Source organism: Sapajus apella, unplaced genomic scaffold (assembly GCF_009761245.1).
Source record: "Sapajus apella isolate SASKATOON/1434 unplaced genomic scaffold, GSC_monkey_1.0 scaffold18, whole genome shotgun sequence".
NCBI classification, from domain to species: Eukaryota; Metazoa; Chordata; class Mammalia; order Primates; family Cebidae; genus Sapajus; species Sapajus apella.
Window position 1 is genome coordinate 30817819 of NW_022436958.1, and position 13763 is coordinate 30831581.

The 13763-nt window shown below is 32.5% G+C and overlaps 1 protein-coding gene and 1 non-coding gene across 2 annotated transcripts in view; both read left to right on the forward strand.

The window, feature by feature from the left end:
- B3GALT1 (beta-1,3-galactosyltransferase 1) overlaps positions 1-13763 on the forward strand; it is a 568918-nt gene that overhangs the window by 236854 nt on the left and 318301 nt on the right. The window lies entirely within an intron of this gene.
- LOC116557167 lies at positions 3010-3150 on the forward strand. Its single transcript, XR_004271380.1, has one exon. It is a non-coding gene; the product is annotated as a U4 spliceosomal RNA (small nuclear RNA).

A 13763-nucleotide genomic window follows, 5' to 3' on the forward strand; every position in this document is an offset into this window, starting at 1 on the left:
ACATTAGGTGGGACAAGACTATGGAAGCCTTATATACCCTGCTATCTCTCTAAAAAGACTCTATTCAATAGAAAATGCAGAATCATTAAAAATTGAAGGGTATGATTACAGTGTGTTTTAACAAGACTAAAACTGTAAACCTGACATAAATAGGAATGATAATAGTAAATTTGCTAAGTATTTCTTAAAGAAAAATAATACATTATTAAGAGAGAATGGTTCTGCCACAAGAACAGAAAGGTGAGTGGAACAGAGAAGTTCCAGTAACAGATCTTGGTGAATATTAAAAAGTAGAAAAAGATAAAGGTGGTATTAAGAAAAAAAGAGTTGGAATGAAAATAATTATTTAGTAGAACTTAATGGATCAAATGTTTATTAACTTAGCTGGAAAATTACACTAATGTCTTATATATCAGTAGCTAACTAGCACCAGAAGACAGATAGGGATTGTGAAGGGATTATGAAACTAGGTGCATAAAGCTCTTGGTTATTATATTTAGTAATTGCACATTTATGTTACTTAGTTTGTCTTAACATACATTGTAAGACAAACCATAATTGTCTTAACATTGCAAGATAAATCATAATTGTCTTACTAATGACAAAACGTTGTACTTAGTGAATGTCTTCGTTCAGGCTGCTGTAATAAGGTACTATAGACTAGGTGGCTTATCAACAACAGAAATTTATTTCTAACAGTGCTGGAGGCTGGAAGTCCAAGATTAGAGTGCCAACATGGTGGAGTCTACTTTCAGGTTACAGGCTGCTGACTTCTGTTTGTGTCTTGACATGACAGGAAGAGTGAGAGAGCTCTCTGGGAGTCCCTTTATAAGGACAATAATCCTATATATGAAGACTCCATTCTCAGAACTCTAATTCACTTTCAAAGCTTCACAGCCTAATACCACCACATTGGGGTTAGGATTTGAAGGTTGTGAATTTTAAGTGGACACAGACATTCAATCCATTTATTCAAAATATTTCTTCGTAGATGTTTCTTAATAGTGTTTTCTAAGTCAGTAAATTCTAAAAGTTATGCTCTAAAACGGAACTTTTTCTAAGGTTTCCAATACTCGTATTTTGGAAATGACTGGCATACGCCAAAATGTGTTAAAAATATTAAATAGTTTAATACAAAAATGAAGTTATTACACGATTGGGAGATAATATATAGTATAATTTATTTTCTAAACTTTTGATTAAAAAATCAGAAAGGAAAAGTTTGGTAGAATTTAGCAACCCATTCAACTTGCTGTATACCAAGTACAACAAAATAAATTCAAAGGTACATGACAAATTGAAAAAAAAAAAAACGTATTGGCAGATTGTCATTAACATGTTCACATAGGAATTTAACATGTATTTGTTTCCTTTTTCTGATGGGTTAAGGGAGAAAACTTAATAAGCATCTGCTGCTATCCCTTTTGCTTCCAAAGAATCTAGATGAGTTTCAGGATTTTGACCTTAACAACTGGAAGGATGAATGTCAATTAACTGAGAAAATGTGAGAAGAGCAGTCCCTTTGGAGCAAAAATACACTGCAATTTAAGAAAGATTTAATAGCATTCATATGAGAGAGTTCTTACTAATGAATACTGGAAAGTACATAGAAAAATGAGCCAAGTCATAAGTAATTAATTTAAAATAGAGTAAAATGGCTAATAGACATATAATAAAATTCAAACTCACACATAATAAAAATCAAATGAAACAATACATATGTATTCAGCACTTACTATATGTCAGTCACCTTTGTAGAATCTGGAAACAAAAAATAACAAATTTTAAAATCTCTGGTTTTAGGAGCTTACACTGTAGTGGAAGGATATATATATATATAGATATATCCTATCAGGTTATATATATATATATATATATATATATATATATCTCCTTTCAGGTTATGTATGCATATATATATATGTGTGTGTGTGTGTGTGTGTGTGTGTGTGTATATCCTTTCAGGTTATGTATGCATATATATGTATATATTTCCTTTCAGGTTATGTATATATATATCCCGTTTCAGAACCTGAAACCAGATATTGTTTATTTTTTGTTTATTATTTTTTGATTCTCGATATATAATATATATAAGGAAACCTTGTGAAGGGGGAAAAAACAACATAGGGAAGATGAATAAGAAATATTGAAGGTGGAATTGCAATTTTATTAAGACAGCCAGAGAAGCCCTTAAGTCCTGAAATAAATGAGACAGTAAACAAGTCATGCAGAAATCCAGCTAAAAGCATTAGGAAGTACAAAGACCTTGACATGAGAGAATGCCTGGCATGGTCAAATGGCAGGACATTCAGTGTGGAAAGAGCAGTGTGTGTTGAGAGAGAGGAATAGAGGATAAGATTAGAAAAGTTGAGGGGAAAGACTTTGCAGTTTATTGAAAGGAACTTGGTGGCAACTCAGAGAGATGGGAAGCATTTGAAAAGTTTAGGACAAAGGGATGACATGATCTATTTACATTGTTAAAGAATTTATTACTCTGGCTGCTGTATAGAGAATAAAATGAAGGAAGTCGAGAGCATTTGGAAAAGAAAAGAAAGTGCAAGAGAGAGATGAAAATGGTATATTTGAGAAGCTGAGAAAAGTAGGAGACAAGCAGATAGGATTTGAAATCTAGTAGGATGTGCGGACTATTAGATGTTGAATGTAAGACAAAACTAAGAGTCAGATTGTCAAAGCAGACTCACAGTGAGCTATAGATCTTACCTAGTATCAAGTTTGCCGATAAATTGTGTGTACAAGTAGTAGTCAGATATGAACCAAGCATTCTTCCCTTTGAAAGGTGTGAAACCATCAGGTATATCTCTCTATAAAATTTCTTTTTCATGTGTGAGGACATGCTCTAGCTCAATTTTAACATGAGAGGTTAAGAAATATATGTGGAATAAAAAGGAAATATATGTGATTTAGCCAGGCACGGTGGCTCACTCCTGTAATCCCAGCATTTGGGAGGCCGAGGCAGGCAGATCATGAGGTCAAGAGATTGAGACCAGCTTTGCGCAGTGGCAGTATCATAGCTAATGAGGTTTATCCAAAGTGTGATTATTGCTAATTGAACACTTTGCCCAATACCCCGCCATGACGACTTGAAATGTAATCGATGTTGGCAATTTTTGGCAGTCTCTACAGGGACTGAATAAAAATAAATAAATTAATTAAAGGGAGATTGAGACCATCCTGGCTAACATGGTGAAACCACGTCTCTACTAAAATACAAAAAATTATATGGGTGAGGTGGTGCACACCTGTAGTCCCAGCTACTTGGGAAGGTGAAGCAGTAGGATCACTTGAACCCAGGAGATGGAGGTTGCAGTGAGCCGAGATTGCACCATTGCACTCTGGCCTGGGTGACAGAGCGAGACTCCATCTCAAAAATTAAAAATAAAAGAAATGTATTTGTTACATTGCTTGCACAGAATGAGTCGTTTCAGTTATGAAGTATCTTCTTTTTATTTCTTTAATTACATAATTTATGTGATTTTTTTAATGGAACCATGCCTTATAAATTCATAGATTATGAGTTTTATTTTGTTGGGGTTTTTTTTTTTCGGCCTAGGTTATCCCAGCCCAGACCAAATATATCCTGCTAAAAGCATTTCTTAGTTAAGATCTCCCCATTAGTAAATACTATTTGTATGTTTGGTAGAATTGTGATTGGCATGTTTACAGAGGAATCTAACTGGGTTATCTCTTTCTTTCCCAGATGGGTTACAAAGGCAAACAGATTGCAAGGCAGCTGCTAACCTTTGCCTTCCCAGAACATCAGAGATGATTTTTCAGGGGTTTTCACCTGAGTAACTAGAAACATGGAATTGTCATTAACTGTGATAGTAAAGACAGGAAGAAGAGCAATTCCTGTGGAGTAAAAGTGTAGGAGCTTAATTTTGCACAGTTTAAATTTGAGATGCAAATTAAAGTAAAGCATTCAGGTAGAAATGTCAGATAATTAACTTTATGAATTTGGAATTCAGGGAGATATCTAGAGTATAGGTATAAATATGGGAATCATTAGCATATAGACAATATTTAAAGCTGTGAGATAGGATGTGATCATCAGGAGAATGAGACTAGATAAAAAATGGAAATTAAAATAGCAACATTGGAATCAATAAAAAAAGGCAAAATATTAATCATGATCCTTAGTACGTGCATACCATTTCAGTTAGAAATTTTCATTTCAATAATTTGCTCTATGGGATAATCATGGATATACACAAGGATGTTTGTTTTACTGTTTGTTATCTTTAATAAGGAGATATTGAAAACAGCCAAATGATAGAAAATGTTAAATTAATTGTGTTCATTCATCCATTAAGTAGTTTAAAATATATGGAAAATGCTATGATTTGGCTGTGACCACCCAAATCTCATCTTGAATTGTAGTTCCCGTAATCCTCATGGAGGGACCCGATGGAGATAGTTCAATCATTGGGGAGGTTTCTCCATTCTATTCCTGCAATACAGAGTTGACGGTTCCCAGATCTGATGGTTTTATAAGGGGCTCCCCGCTTCACTGGGCACTCATTTTTCTCTCCTGTCACCACGTGAGGAAAGATATGTTTGCTTACCTTTTCCTCATGATTTAAGTTTCCTGAGGCCTCCCTAGCCTTGTGAAACTGTGGGCCAATTAAACCTTTTCCTTTTAAAAGTACCCAGTCTTGGCAGTTCTTTTATCATAGCAGCTTGATCGCAGACTAATACAAAAAATAATAAAATAGATTTAGAATCAGCTTAATTTTAGATACACCAAAAACATATATTTTTGCATAGATTTTTTTTTTTTAATTAGGAAAGCCTTCAAAATGTTACCACGGAATTATCACTGAATGGTAGGTTTTTCTTTTTCTACTTTTCTGTATTTTGCAAATTTTGTATGTAAATTATATATTCCAAAAAATGTCATCTAAGTAGAAGGGGAAAATGAATTACATGAAAAAATAAGATGGACTCAAATTTTAAAATATAAAAATCATCTTTGAGCTTGTTACTTTTACTCTCAAAATACATTTATTATTGGGCGTCCACGATGTGCCAGACACAGGGAATAAAGCAGTGGATACAAAAGCCGAAGTCCCTTCCCTCTTGGGGCTGACATTCTGACAATAGGAGATATAAATATATGATATGTTAGGAAGTTAGAAAATATGAATGTTTTCTTCAAAAGTACTATGAAAATAAATGAGGCATGATAGAAGGCAAATTTTCAAATTGATGGCACACTTTGTGTCACAGTAAAAGTATAATTTGAAGTAGATGTAATAGTGAGCATCCTTTTTTCATTTCCAGTATTGGCTGAAAAAAAATCAGTATTCCACCATTAAAAATGATGCTTGCTATAGATATTTTTGTAAAATTATTTATCAGTTAAGCATATTCCTAGGCTGCTATGAGTTATGAATATATTTTGAATTTATCATTTCTTATATGTCTATTGAGGTAATCCTATTTTTCATCATTCTACAAATACTGTAAAACATTGAATAATTTTAAAATGTTAAACCAGGAATGCATTCCTGAAATAAACCCACTTTTATTTATATTAATTACACAAGTTTATAATTTTTATATTTTTCTTTTATATTTATATTATAAATACATACCTATATTTTTTTATTTTTATTTTTTTAGATAGGGTCTCTCATTCAGTTGCCCAAGTTGGAGTTCAGTGGTGCCATCTTGGCTCACTGCAACCTCCACCTCCTGGGCTCAAACTATCCTTCCAACTCTGTCTCCCTAGTAGCTGGGAACACAGGTAAGTGCTACTACACCTAGCTAATATTTTATTTTTTGTAGAGACAGGGTTTCACCACATTGCCCAGGTTGGTCTCAAATTTCTGAGCTCAAGTGATCTACCTGCCTTGGCCTTCCAAAGCACTGGGATTGCAAGCATGATGACTGTACCGAGCCTATATTTTATATTTATATATTATTTGTGTAAATATTTATTATTTAATATTTAAATATATTTACATTCAGTGAGAAAATTGCTATTATTTTTTTCCTTAAATGTTTGGCAGAATTCACAACACTATGTAGGGTATTCATGCCAAAAAAAAAAAACATTACCTGGAATCACTCAAACTTCTAGATCTAACTATTTACTGGTTCCCAGAAAATTTGGGAGATTCAGGGAAGTTAAATGACACATGAAGAAGTCGTCAGCCATATATAAAATAACAGAAATTTTACAACGTAAATAACCTCATTTCTTCATATTTAATGTTGAAATATTAAAATCTCTTCACCTAACATGGAGAATGAGAGAATAAGGATGCTTGTTATCACAGCTTTGATTTCAAATTGTACTTTCTACCATCTTTGTACTTTGTAAAAAGAGGGAAAGGAAAGGAGAAATAGAGACAAAGGACAACAAACTAACGCAAGTGTAGACCGTTTTGTTTTAATTTGAGCAAATCAATGGCAGAAGACATTTTTGAGACAATATAGAAATTTGAACATCATCTAGATATTAGAAGACATTAAGAAATATGGTTAATGTCAGATATATTAAAGGTTCTGTAGTTAAAAAGTTATGTAGTTTATAAAGTTTAAAAAAGTTCTGTAATTTATAGTCTTTTATGTTTAAATGAACTGAAATGTTTTCAGGGATTAAAAAAACTTCAGAAAATAAGTAAATAAAGTAAAATACGTAGTATGGATGGGAATATAAGAACCAAAATTAGCAAACTCTTATTGAAACTATGTGTAGTATATGGACTCATTATATATTGTTATTTTTATTTTTGTGTATATTGAAAATGTCTGTCATAAAAAGTTTAAATATTTTTTTAAGGACTGATTTGCTTTATTATATGTGGCTTAATTATTTACATACAGTGCATCAAGAATAATTATTTTTTTACATAGGCCTTTGAAATTGGCTTTGATGGAACTTTGTTTCATAGAAAGAATTTGAGATAAGACTTTTCTAAAGCCAAGCCCATCCATGGGTTTATATTCAGGGAGAGGAACATCACACACTGGGGGCAGTTGGCGGGGGTGTAGGGAAAAAGTTCAAATATTTTTAAAAGAATAAAAAAGAATTGCTAGTTTACAGATATACAGTCTTCAGTTTTATTTCAACTGCTGCTATAAACTGATCTACCTGGCTTTTCCCTATTACATGTGGTTTATTTTGAACATTAAAATAATTTTCAAAATTAATAAATATATTACGAGATACTTTTTTAGACATTTAAACCACATTTTGAAGAGGATCTCATTTATCCCATTTTGTAAGAGAAATATAAATGTGTGGAACTGAATAAGCAAAATCATTGCCATTTTCTATGAATAAAATGACATTAATTTTTGAACATTAGATGATTGTCAGCCAGCTGTAATATCCTACAAGAGAACAGGAAGAATATCCCTTCTCTTCCTGCCTTGTAATCTCTCTTTAATGTCCCTCATTGAAAGAATCTTAATGGAAACATATGGCAAAGGAGAAAGTTAATTTGTAGTCCCAGCCCCAACATCAGAGCCAAGTATAAATGAGTTTATTTGGAGCTGAGAGTTAATAATTTAATAACTGGTAAGCTTAGTATTAGTGATTCTGTATGCTAAAGTTTAATCCAGTTTTATGTTTTGTTTGTCATCAAATAACATAAACTGCACAGAATAATGATTAATAATGTAGACTTTAGAATCAAGCAGCTAATCCTGGCTTCTAATTAGAAATATGGGTAAATTCCTGAAACCGTCCAAGCCGTAGTCATTTCATCCTTAACATGAAAATAATAATTATATCTACTTTATATGGTTGTTATGAAGAAAAGGGAAAATGTAAAATAGGTAATAGGATCTGGTTAATAAATACAAACTACTGTAATTTGTTATGATCATTATCTTGTAATCATTATCATTATTATTTTTGTTTTACTTAGACCAAAAGTTTAGTAAAAAATTGAGTATAAATATTTTGATACTTTTGAGACTAATTTGTCTACTTTTATTTATTGTCATTCACACATTCATTTTGCAAGTCGTCATCCTCAATGATATAACGTTTAGTCATCAAAATAATATTGAGAAACAAAAATAATGTTTTCAGCTGGAGCTAACCTAAAATAACTTGGAAAATTCAGAGAAACATTAAGATTTTCCTCTAGAGGTAAGTAAATAGATTTCAGCTAGAGACTTCTAGAACTGATGCACATATCTACTTCAAATGTTATTATTGCATTCACTATACTTAAGACCAATCAAGCATCCTTCAAGAAAAAAATACTTCAGATGGAGAAGGTCTTTACTTCAAATTGTTCTCCTATTTGTGTTGGAGTTTGAAAAAGAATTCTTAATGATGAGCCACTGAATAGTGTTAGTTAACACAGTCCTACTAATTAAGCATCAACTGATAAACCATAAAATTATAGGGAAGCATAAAGCAAAATGCTGAAAAGTTCCTCTGCCAACAGATTACAGCATCAGGAATGATGTGTTGCTATTATTTTGTCTTTATACTGAGTATAAGGCCACTTCCATTATTGTTTGTTATTATGGAATATATATGTATGTTAGTTTTGTCTTCATCTTGAACTACCTTCAATTACTTAATTTTCTTAAGGAAATGACACCCTTCATAAAGCAAGTTCATCTGAAAACTTTATTGTAAAATGCATGATGTAATGACTTAAATTTAAACCCGCTTCAGAACATGTTTACCTACTGAATCTTCTCACTTTACTAGGCAATCAAGATTTCTTTTTATTGCAAAGTAACTTTTATGTTATATAATTAAATAATACTCTAGCCAAAAAGATGACTTGTAAAAACCAACTTTCTTAAATCACAAGAGAAGCCTTCATAAATTTTCTAGGCCTACCTATGTATTTAGCGTATTCTAGCAATACTGCTCTGAAGCAAGGATTAAGCAGGATCGATTTTTGTCTTCTGAACAAAATTTATCATCTTTTTAAATTATATTTGACTATTTGTAGTTTTTCCCATTTTTGTTATTTATTTTTTAGACACTCCTCCACCACAATTTAACTGGCTGTGATACTGTGCCTAGCTAGAAGGTTCTGTTAGAAATGCTGAAAATTTCAACATAATGTTTTTCTCTGTTAAGAGATATTTGTCTGTTCTGCTTTCTATCAGGCTTTGTGATTTCTTATTAGGACTGATGTAGGAACTTACTGATGGCCCTGCCAATATCTCATTTCCTTACAAGCTATCCTCAACACTTCTGCCTAAGAGTTCTTTAAAATATAAACCTGTTTCGTTTTTGCTTTTGTTTTTGTTTTGCTTAAATTTTTTTCTTGGTTCTATATCACCCTCAGAATTAATGTCAAACCTTACTATGATACAGGAGATTATACTTACCTCTTTAATCCTCAACTCTGACCAAAGAGTCTGAGTTTAAGTTCCAGCTCAATAATTAGTTAGCTGGGTTACCTTTGGCAAGTCCCTTAAACTCTATGGGCCTCTGTATTCTCATTTGTAAAATGTTAGAAATAATACTATTATTTTTTAGAAGTTACTGTTGAGAAGATTAAATGAGTTAATATATGTAAAATGTAAAATGTTCAGATTGATGCCTGGCACAAAATAGAAACTATATAACTTCAGCCACTGTTGTTATTTTGTTGTTGGTGTTTTTGTTGTTGTTGCCATTTTTATTTTTCCTATCACAGCCTTATGAAACCAGCACAAACACATGTAATGCAGCAGTCATAATGATACTGAGCACTCCTTTGTCTCTCTTTATTACTTCTTTTTGCTCTTCAAGATTTAGTTCATGTATCAATCCTGTGACCATTCTCCATATAGGTTACCTCCTCATATGACATATAAATACTTCTTTATATATATAAAATACTTAAGCTTCTTGGTTATTTTAAAAGATTGTAAATATTTTAAAGTCAGGAACTGGTTTGTTGTGAGCTTCTCATTTCTAATCTCTGAGCCTCTAACAAAACAAAGTCTGGTATATACATATATTTAATATTTGATGAATATTTGAATTGTTTTTGTGAAATAGAGACAAAGAAACAGACTCAGTTGAATTTTATTCTCTGTGTTAAAACATCATTTGCTACTTTGGGATTTTATTGTTAAGGTTTTTTTCCAGTGCATCTAAAAAATTGAATATTCAGAACCTGCCTTTCTCTTAAGGGCTAACAGATTAGTAGCAGCAACCTCAGGTCAAGTGCAAAGCTAGGTTTTGTATTTTTCAATGAAGATATAATTTGTTGAGATGAGTTATAAGAAAATCTTCTCAAAGCAAAATCATTTTTAGTAAAGAAGGAGTTAAAAAATATAGCAACTATTATGCTGAAGTAATTTCTACTGTTAACCAATTTTAGCCAGTTAGTATACTGCCCATGTAATCAAGAACTGCTTTTCTGAAATTTTATATGCACTTTTTATTTTCTGTTTTATAAGTAAGCCCCATACTTTTTCATTGATTTTCATTAGAGTGAGAAGAGCAGTGGTCCAGAAACAACCCATGAATTGCATTATCTAATTTAATTAAGGTGCACTGGAGGTTTCTTTAAAGATTGAACAGTCAGCAGACAACTAAAAATGAAACTTTAAACTAGCTTTGTAGTGGACATAAGCATCTGCCATTTACCATGACTATCCACTTTTGCACTCCTTGACAGGTTTATGAATAATTCCACTGATACCACAGTACAGTACTGGATTTACATAAGCAAAGCATGTGTTTCCATAAATTAACCTATTGCTTAGTCCCAAACAACCTAGGATAAAATTCTTATCTCTAATTTTATGAACTATGCTTTTGATTGTGTGGTACTCAAATCTATAAAAAACATTTTATTGTATCAGTGTAATCTCGTTTGATCTCAATATCTGTGAACTCTCCTTGTCATGAGATTTCCTGGTCAGAGGATGCAATGTGCTTCCATCAGTAGAACTTTTATCATAAGTGGCTTTCAGGAAAAAGATACATTCCTGGAGCAAGAAGAAAGTTTACAGTTGTAAGGAAAGTACCAGGTATTAACTGTTTTCCTTCAGATGCATTGTAGCCAGTTGGTACACATTGACTAACAAATAGCGAATGAGAACTTGATTCTTTGACTGCACATCATGAGATTTTGTTCTAGATTTGCATCTGAATAGAGCAGACGCCCATTTTTCAGAGGCAAAACTTTGTAAGAACAGTTCCTGGGATGATGCCATTGAATGCTGAATTCTTACAAGTGATTTGCTTTCTGTTACATAGTAGAGCAAATATTCAGTGTTCAGTACTTATTTGTTTTATTATCTCACATTTTACCCTAATATCTAAAAGCTTTTTCATTCTTATTCAGTTATTCTTTAAATCAATTTTTACATTTATTTCTTGTAAGACTTCATACTGCTTATGAAAGGGTCTAGTAACTTCAGTACCTATTATCGTGAGCCTTTTGCCGGAAAGAATAAAATGAGTAGTTTGAATTTACATTAAGCTTAAGAAAATAATTTTCCATTTGCTGATTTTTGAATAAGTAAATAGGAGTCAGCTAACTTGGTTAGAATATGGTGCTAATGAGATTACAATTGCAGGTTTGATTCCTGTACGGGGTAATTAGTCTTATGTGGAAGGAAACCATTCGAAGGCCATAATTTGGACCCCCAGTGGAATTCTTATGAAAGGAGAATAAGGATATGAGTTGTAAAGAGCTCATGGCAAAAGCTGGCTTTACTTCTCAGGTAAAGACAACACGTTTTTTTTTTGTTTTTTTTTTTTTTTTTTTTTTTTTTAATTTAGAGTATTTAACTTGTCAACTGGCAGGTAGCATCATCATTTTATATGATGTTACATATAATTATTTAAATGACATTTAAATGGAATATGGACTCAGCTCATTTCTCATTTAGGTCCATGCCATTGGAAATCACTTGAAATTGGTGGGCATACTGAGCATAGGTCAGAGCTACAGAATGCAAAGAATAATTGAGAAATGGCTCCCTGCTAGAACAATTACTAAGAATAATTCTTTAATTGCTATAAATATTCTATCAGACTGAGCAATACCAACCTTAAAAACACATTTATTCAGATACATTTACTAAGAGAAACAATTAAACTTAGTTTAATTTTATCCTGTTTGTTTTGTATACAGCAAATCTTTGTTAACAACATGGATTTCAAAAGTATATTTTATTTGTACCATATGTTTTCTGCATGTTGTTGGTGTATTAAAAGTAAAGTTTAAAAACTCAACTTGGTTTTAGGATTATTGTATATGTTAAATTACTTTTCACACATTTGATTGTTTTCATTTGATAAGGCTATAGCATTTTTTAACAGAAATAAGAAGCTACTGTGGGCAATTTGGAAAATATATAAAAGTGTAAATAAAATGAAAATATGAAGTATTCACAATTCCTGCCAATACGCATAATCATGTAATTGCACAGCCTTTTTGTTTCTTTCCTCTGTACAAGAAAAATATATTGGCTGCACATGGTGCCTCACCTGTAATCCCAGCACTTTGGGAGGCTGAGGTCAGTGGGTCACTTAAGCTCAGGAGTTCAAGACCAGCCTGGCCATGGGGAAACCCCATCTCTACTAAAAATACAAGAATTAGCCATGCATGGTGGTGGGCACCTGTAATTCCATCTACTCAGCAGAATTGCTTGAACCTGCAAGGCAAAGTTTGCAGTGAGCCAAGACTGTGCCAGGGTACTCCAGCCTGCTGGGTGACAGAGTGAGACTCCATCTCAAAAAAAAGAAAAAAAAGAAAATATATATTAATATGAAAGATGAAATCAAAAATTCCTCTTAAATGGAATTAAAAGAAAATATAAATGAAAACTTTATTTCTCAACATAAACCCCATCAAGACATTTTTTAAAGCAATTATACCAGCCTTTTAATCCATCCCTAAAGAACTAAGGATCATGGGAATTTAATCATATCAATGCAGTCTTTTATACATTAATTACTGAAGAAAAATGAATGCCCTTCATAGATTTATTAAGATTAGGAAACAAAAAGAATTCAGAAGAAGCCAAATCTGAACTGTAATGTGGATGTCTGATGATTTCCTTTCAAAACTCTCCCAAAATTTCTCTTGTCTGTTAAGAGGAATGAGCAGGAGCATTGTTGGGGTGGAGAAGGACTCTGGTGAAGCTTCCCAGGAGTTTTATTCTTAAAGCTTTAGCTCACTTTCTCAAAACACTCATAATATGCAGCTGTGATCATTCTTTTGGCCCTCAGGAAAGTCAACAGGCAAAATGCCTTGAGCATCCCCAAAACGTTGTTGCTATGACCTTTGCTCTTGATCAGTTTGCTTTTGCTTTGCCTAGATGACTTCTACCTCTTGGTAGCCATTGCTTTGATTGTGCTTTGTCTTCAGGATTATACTGGTAAGGCTATGTTTCATCTCCTGTTAAAATTCTTAAAATAAATGCATTAGGATCTTGATCCCACTTGTTTAAAATTTCCATTGAAATCTCTGCTCATGTCTACAGCTGATCTGGGAGCAATGGTTTTGGCACCCATCCAGTGGAAAGTTTGTTCAACTTTTAATTTTCAGTCTGAATTCCATATGCTGAATTAATTGAAATATCTATGGTGTTGGCTGTTGTTTCTGCTGTTAATCATTGGTCCTCTTCAATTAGGGCACAAACAAGATAAATTTTTTTCTTATAAATTAACATAGATGGTCTGCTACTGTGGGCTTCATTTTCAACATCTTCTTTTTCCTTCTTGAAATATGTTATCTATTTGTAAACTGCTGATTTCTTTGGGGCATTGTCCCCATAAACTTTTTGTAAAGCATTAGTGA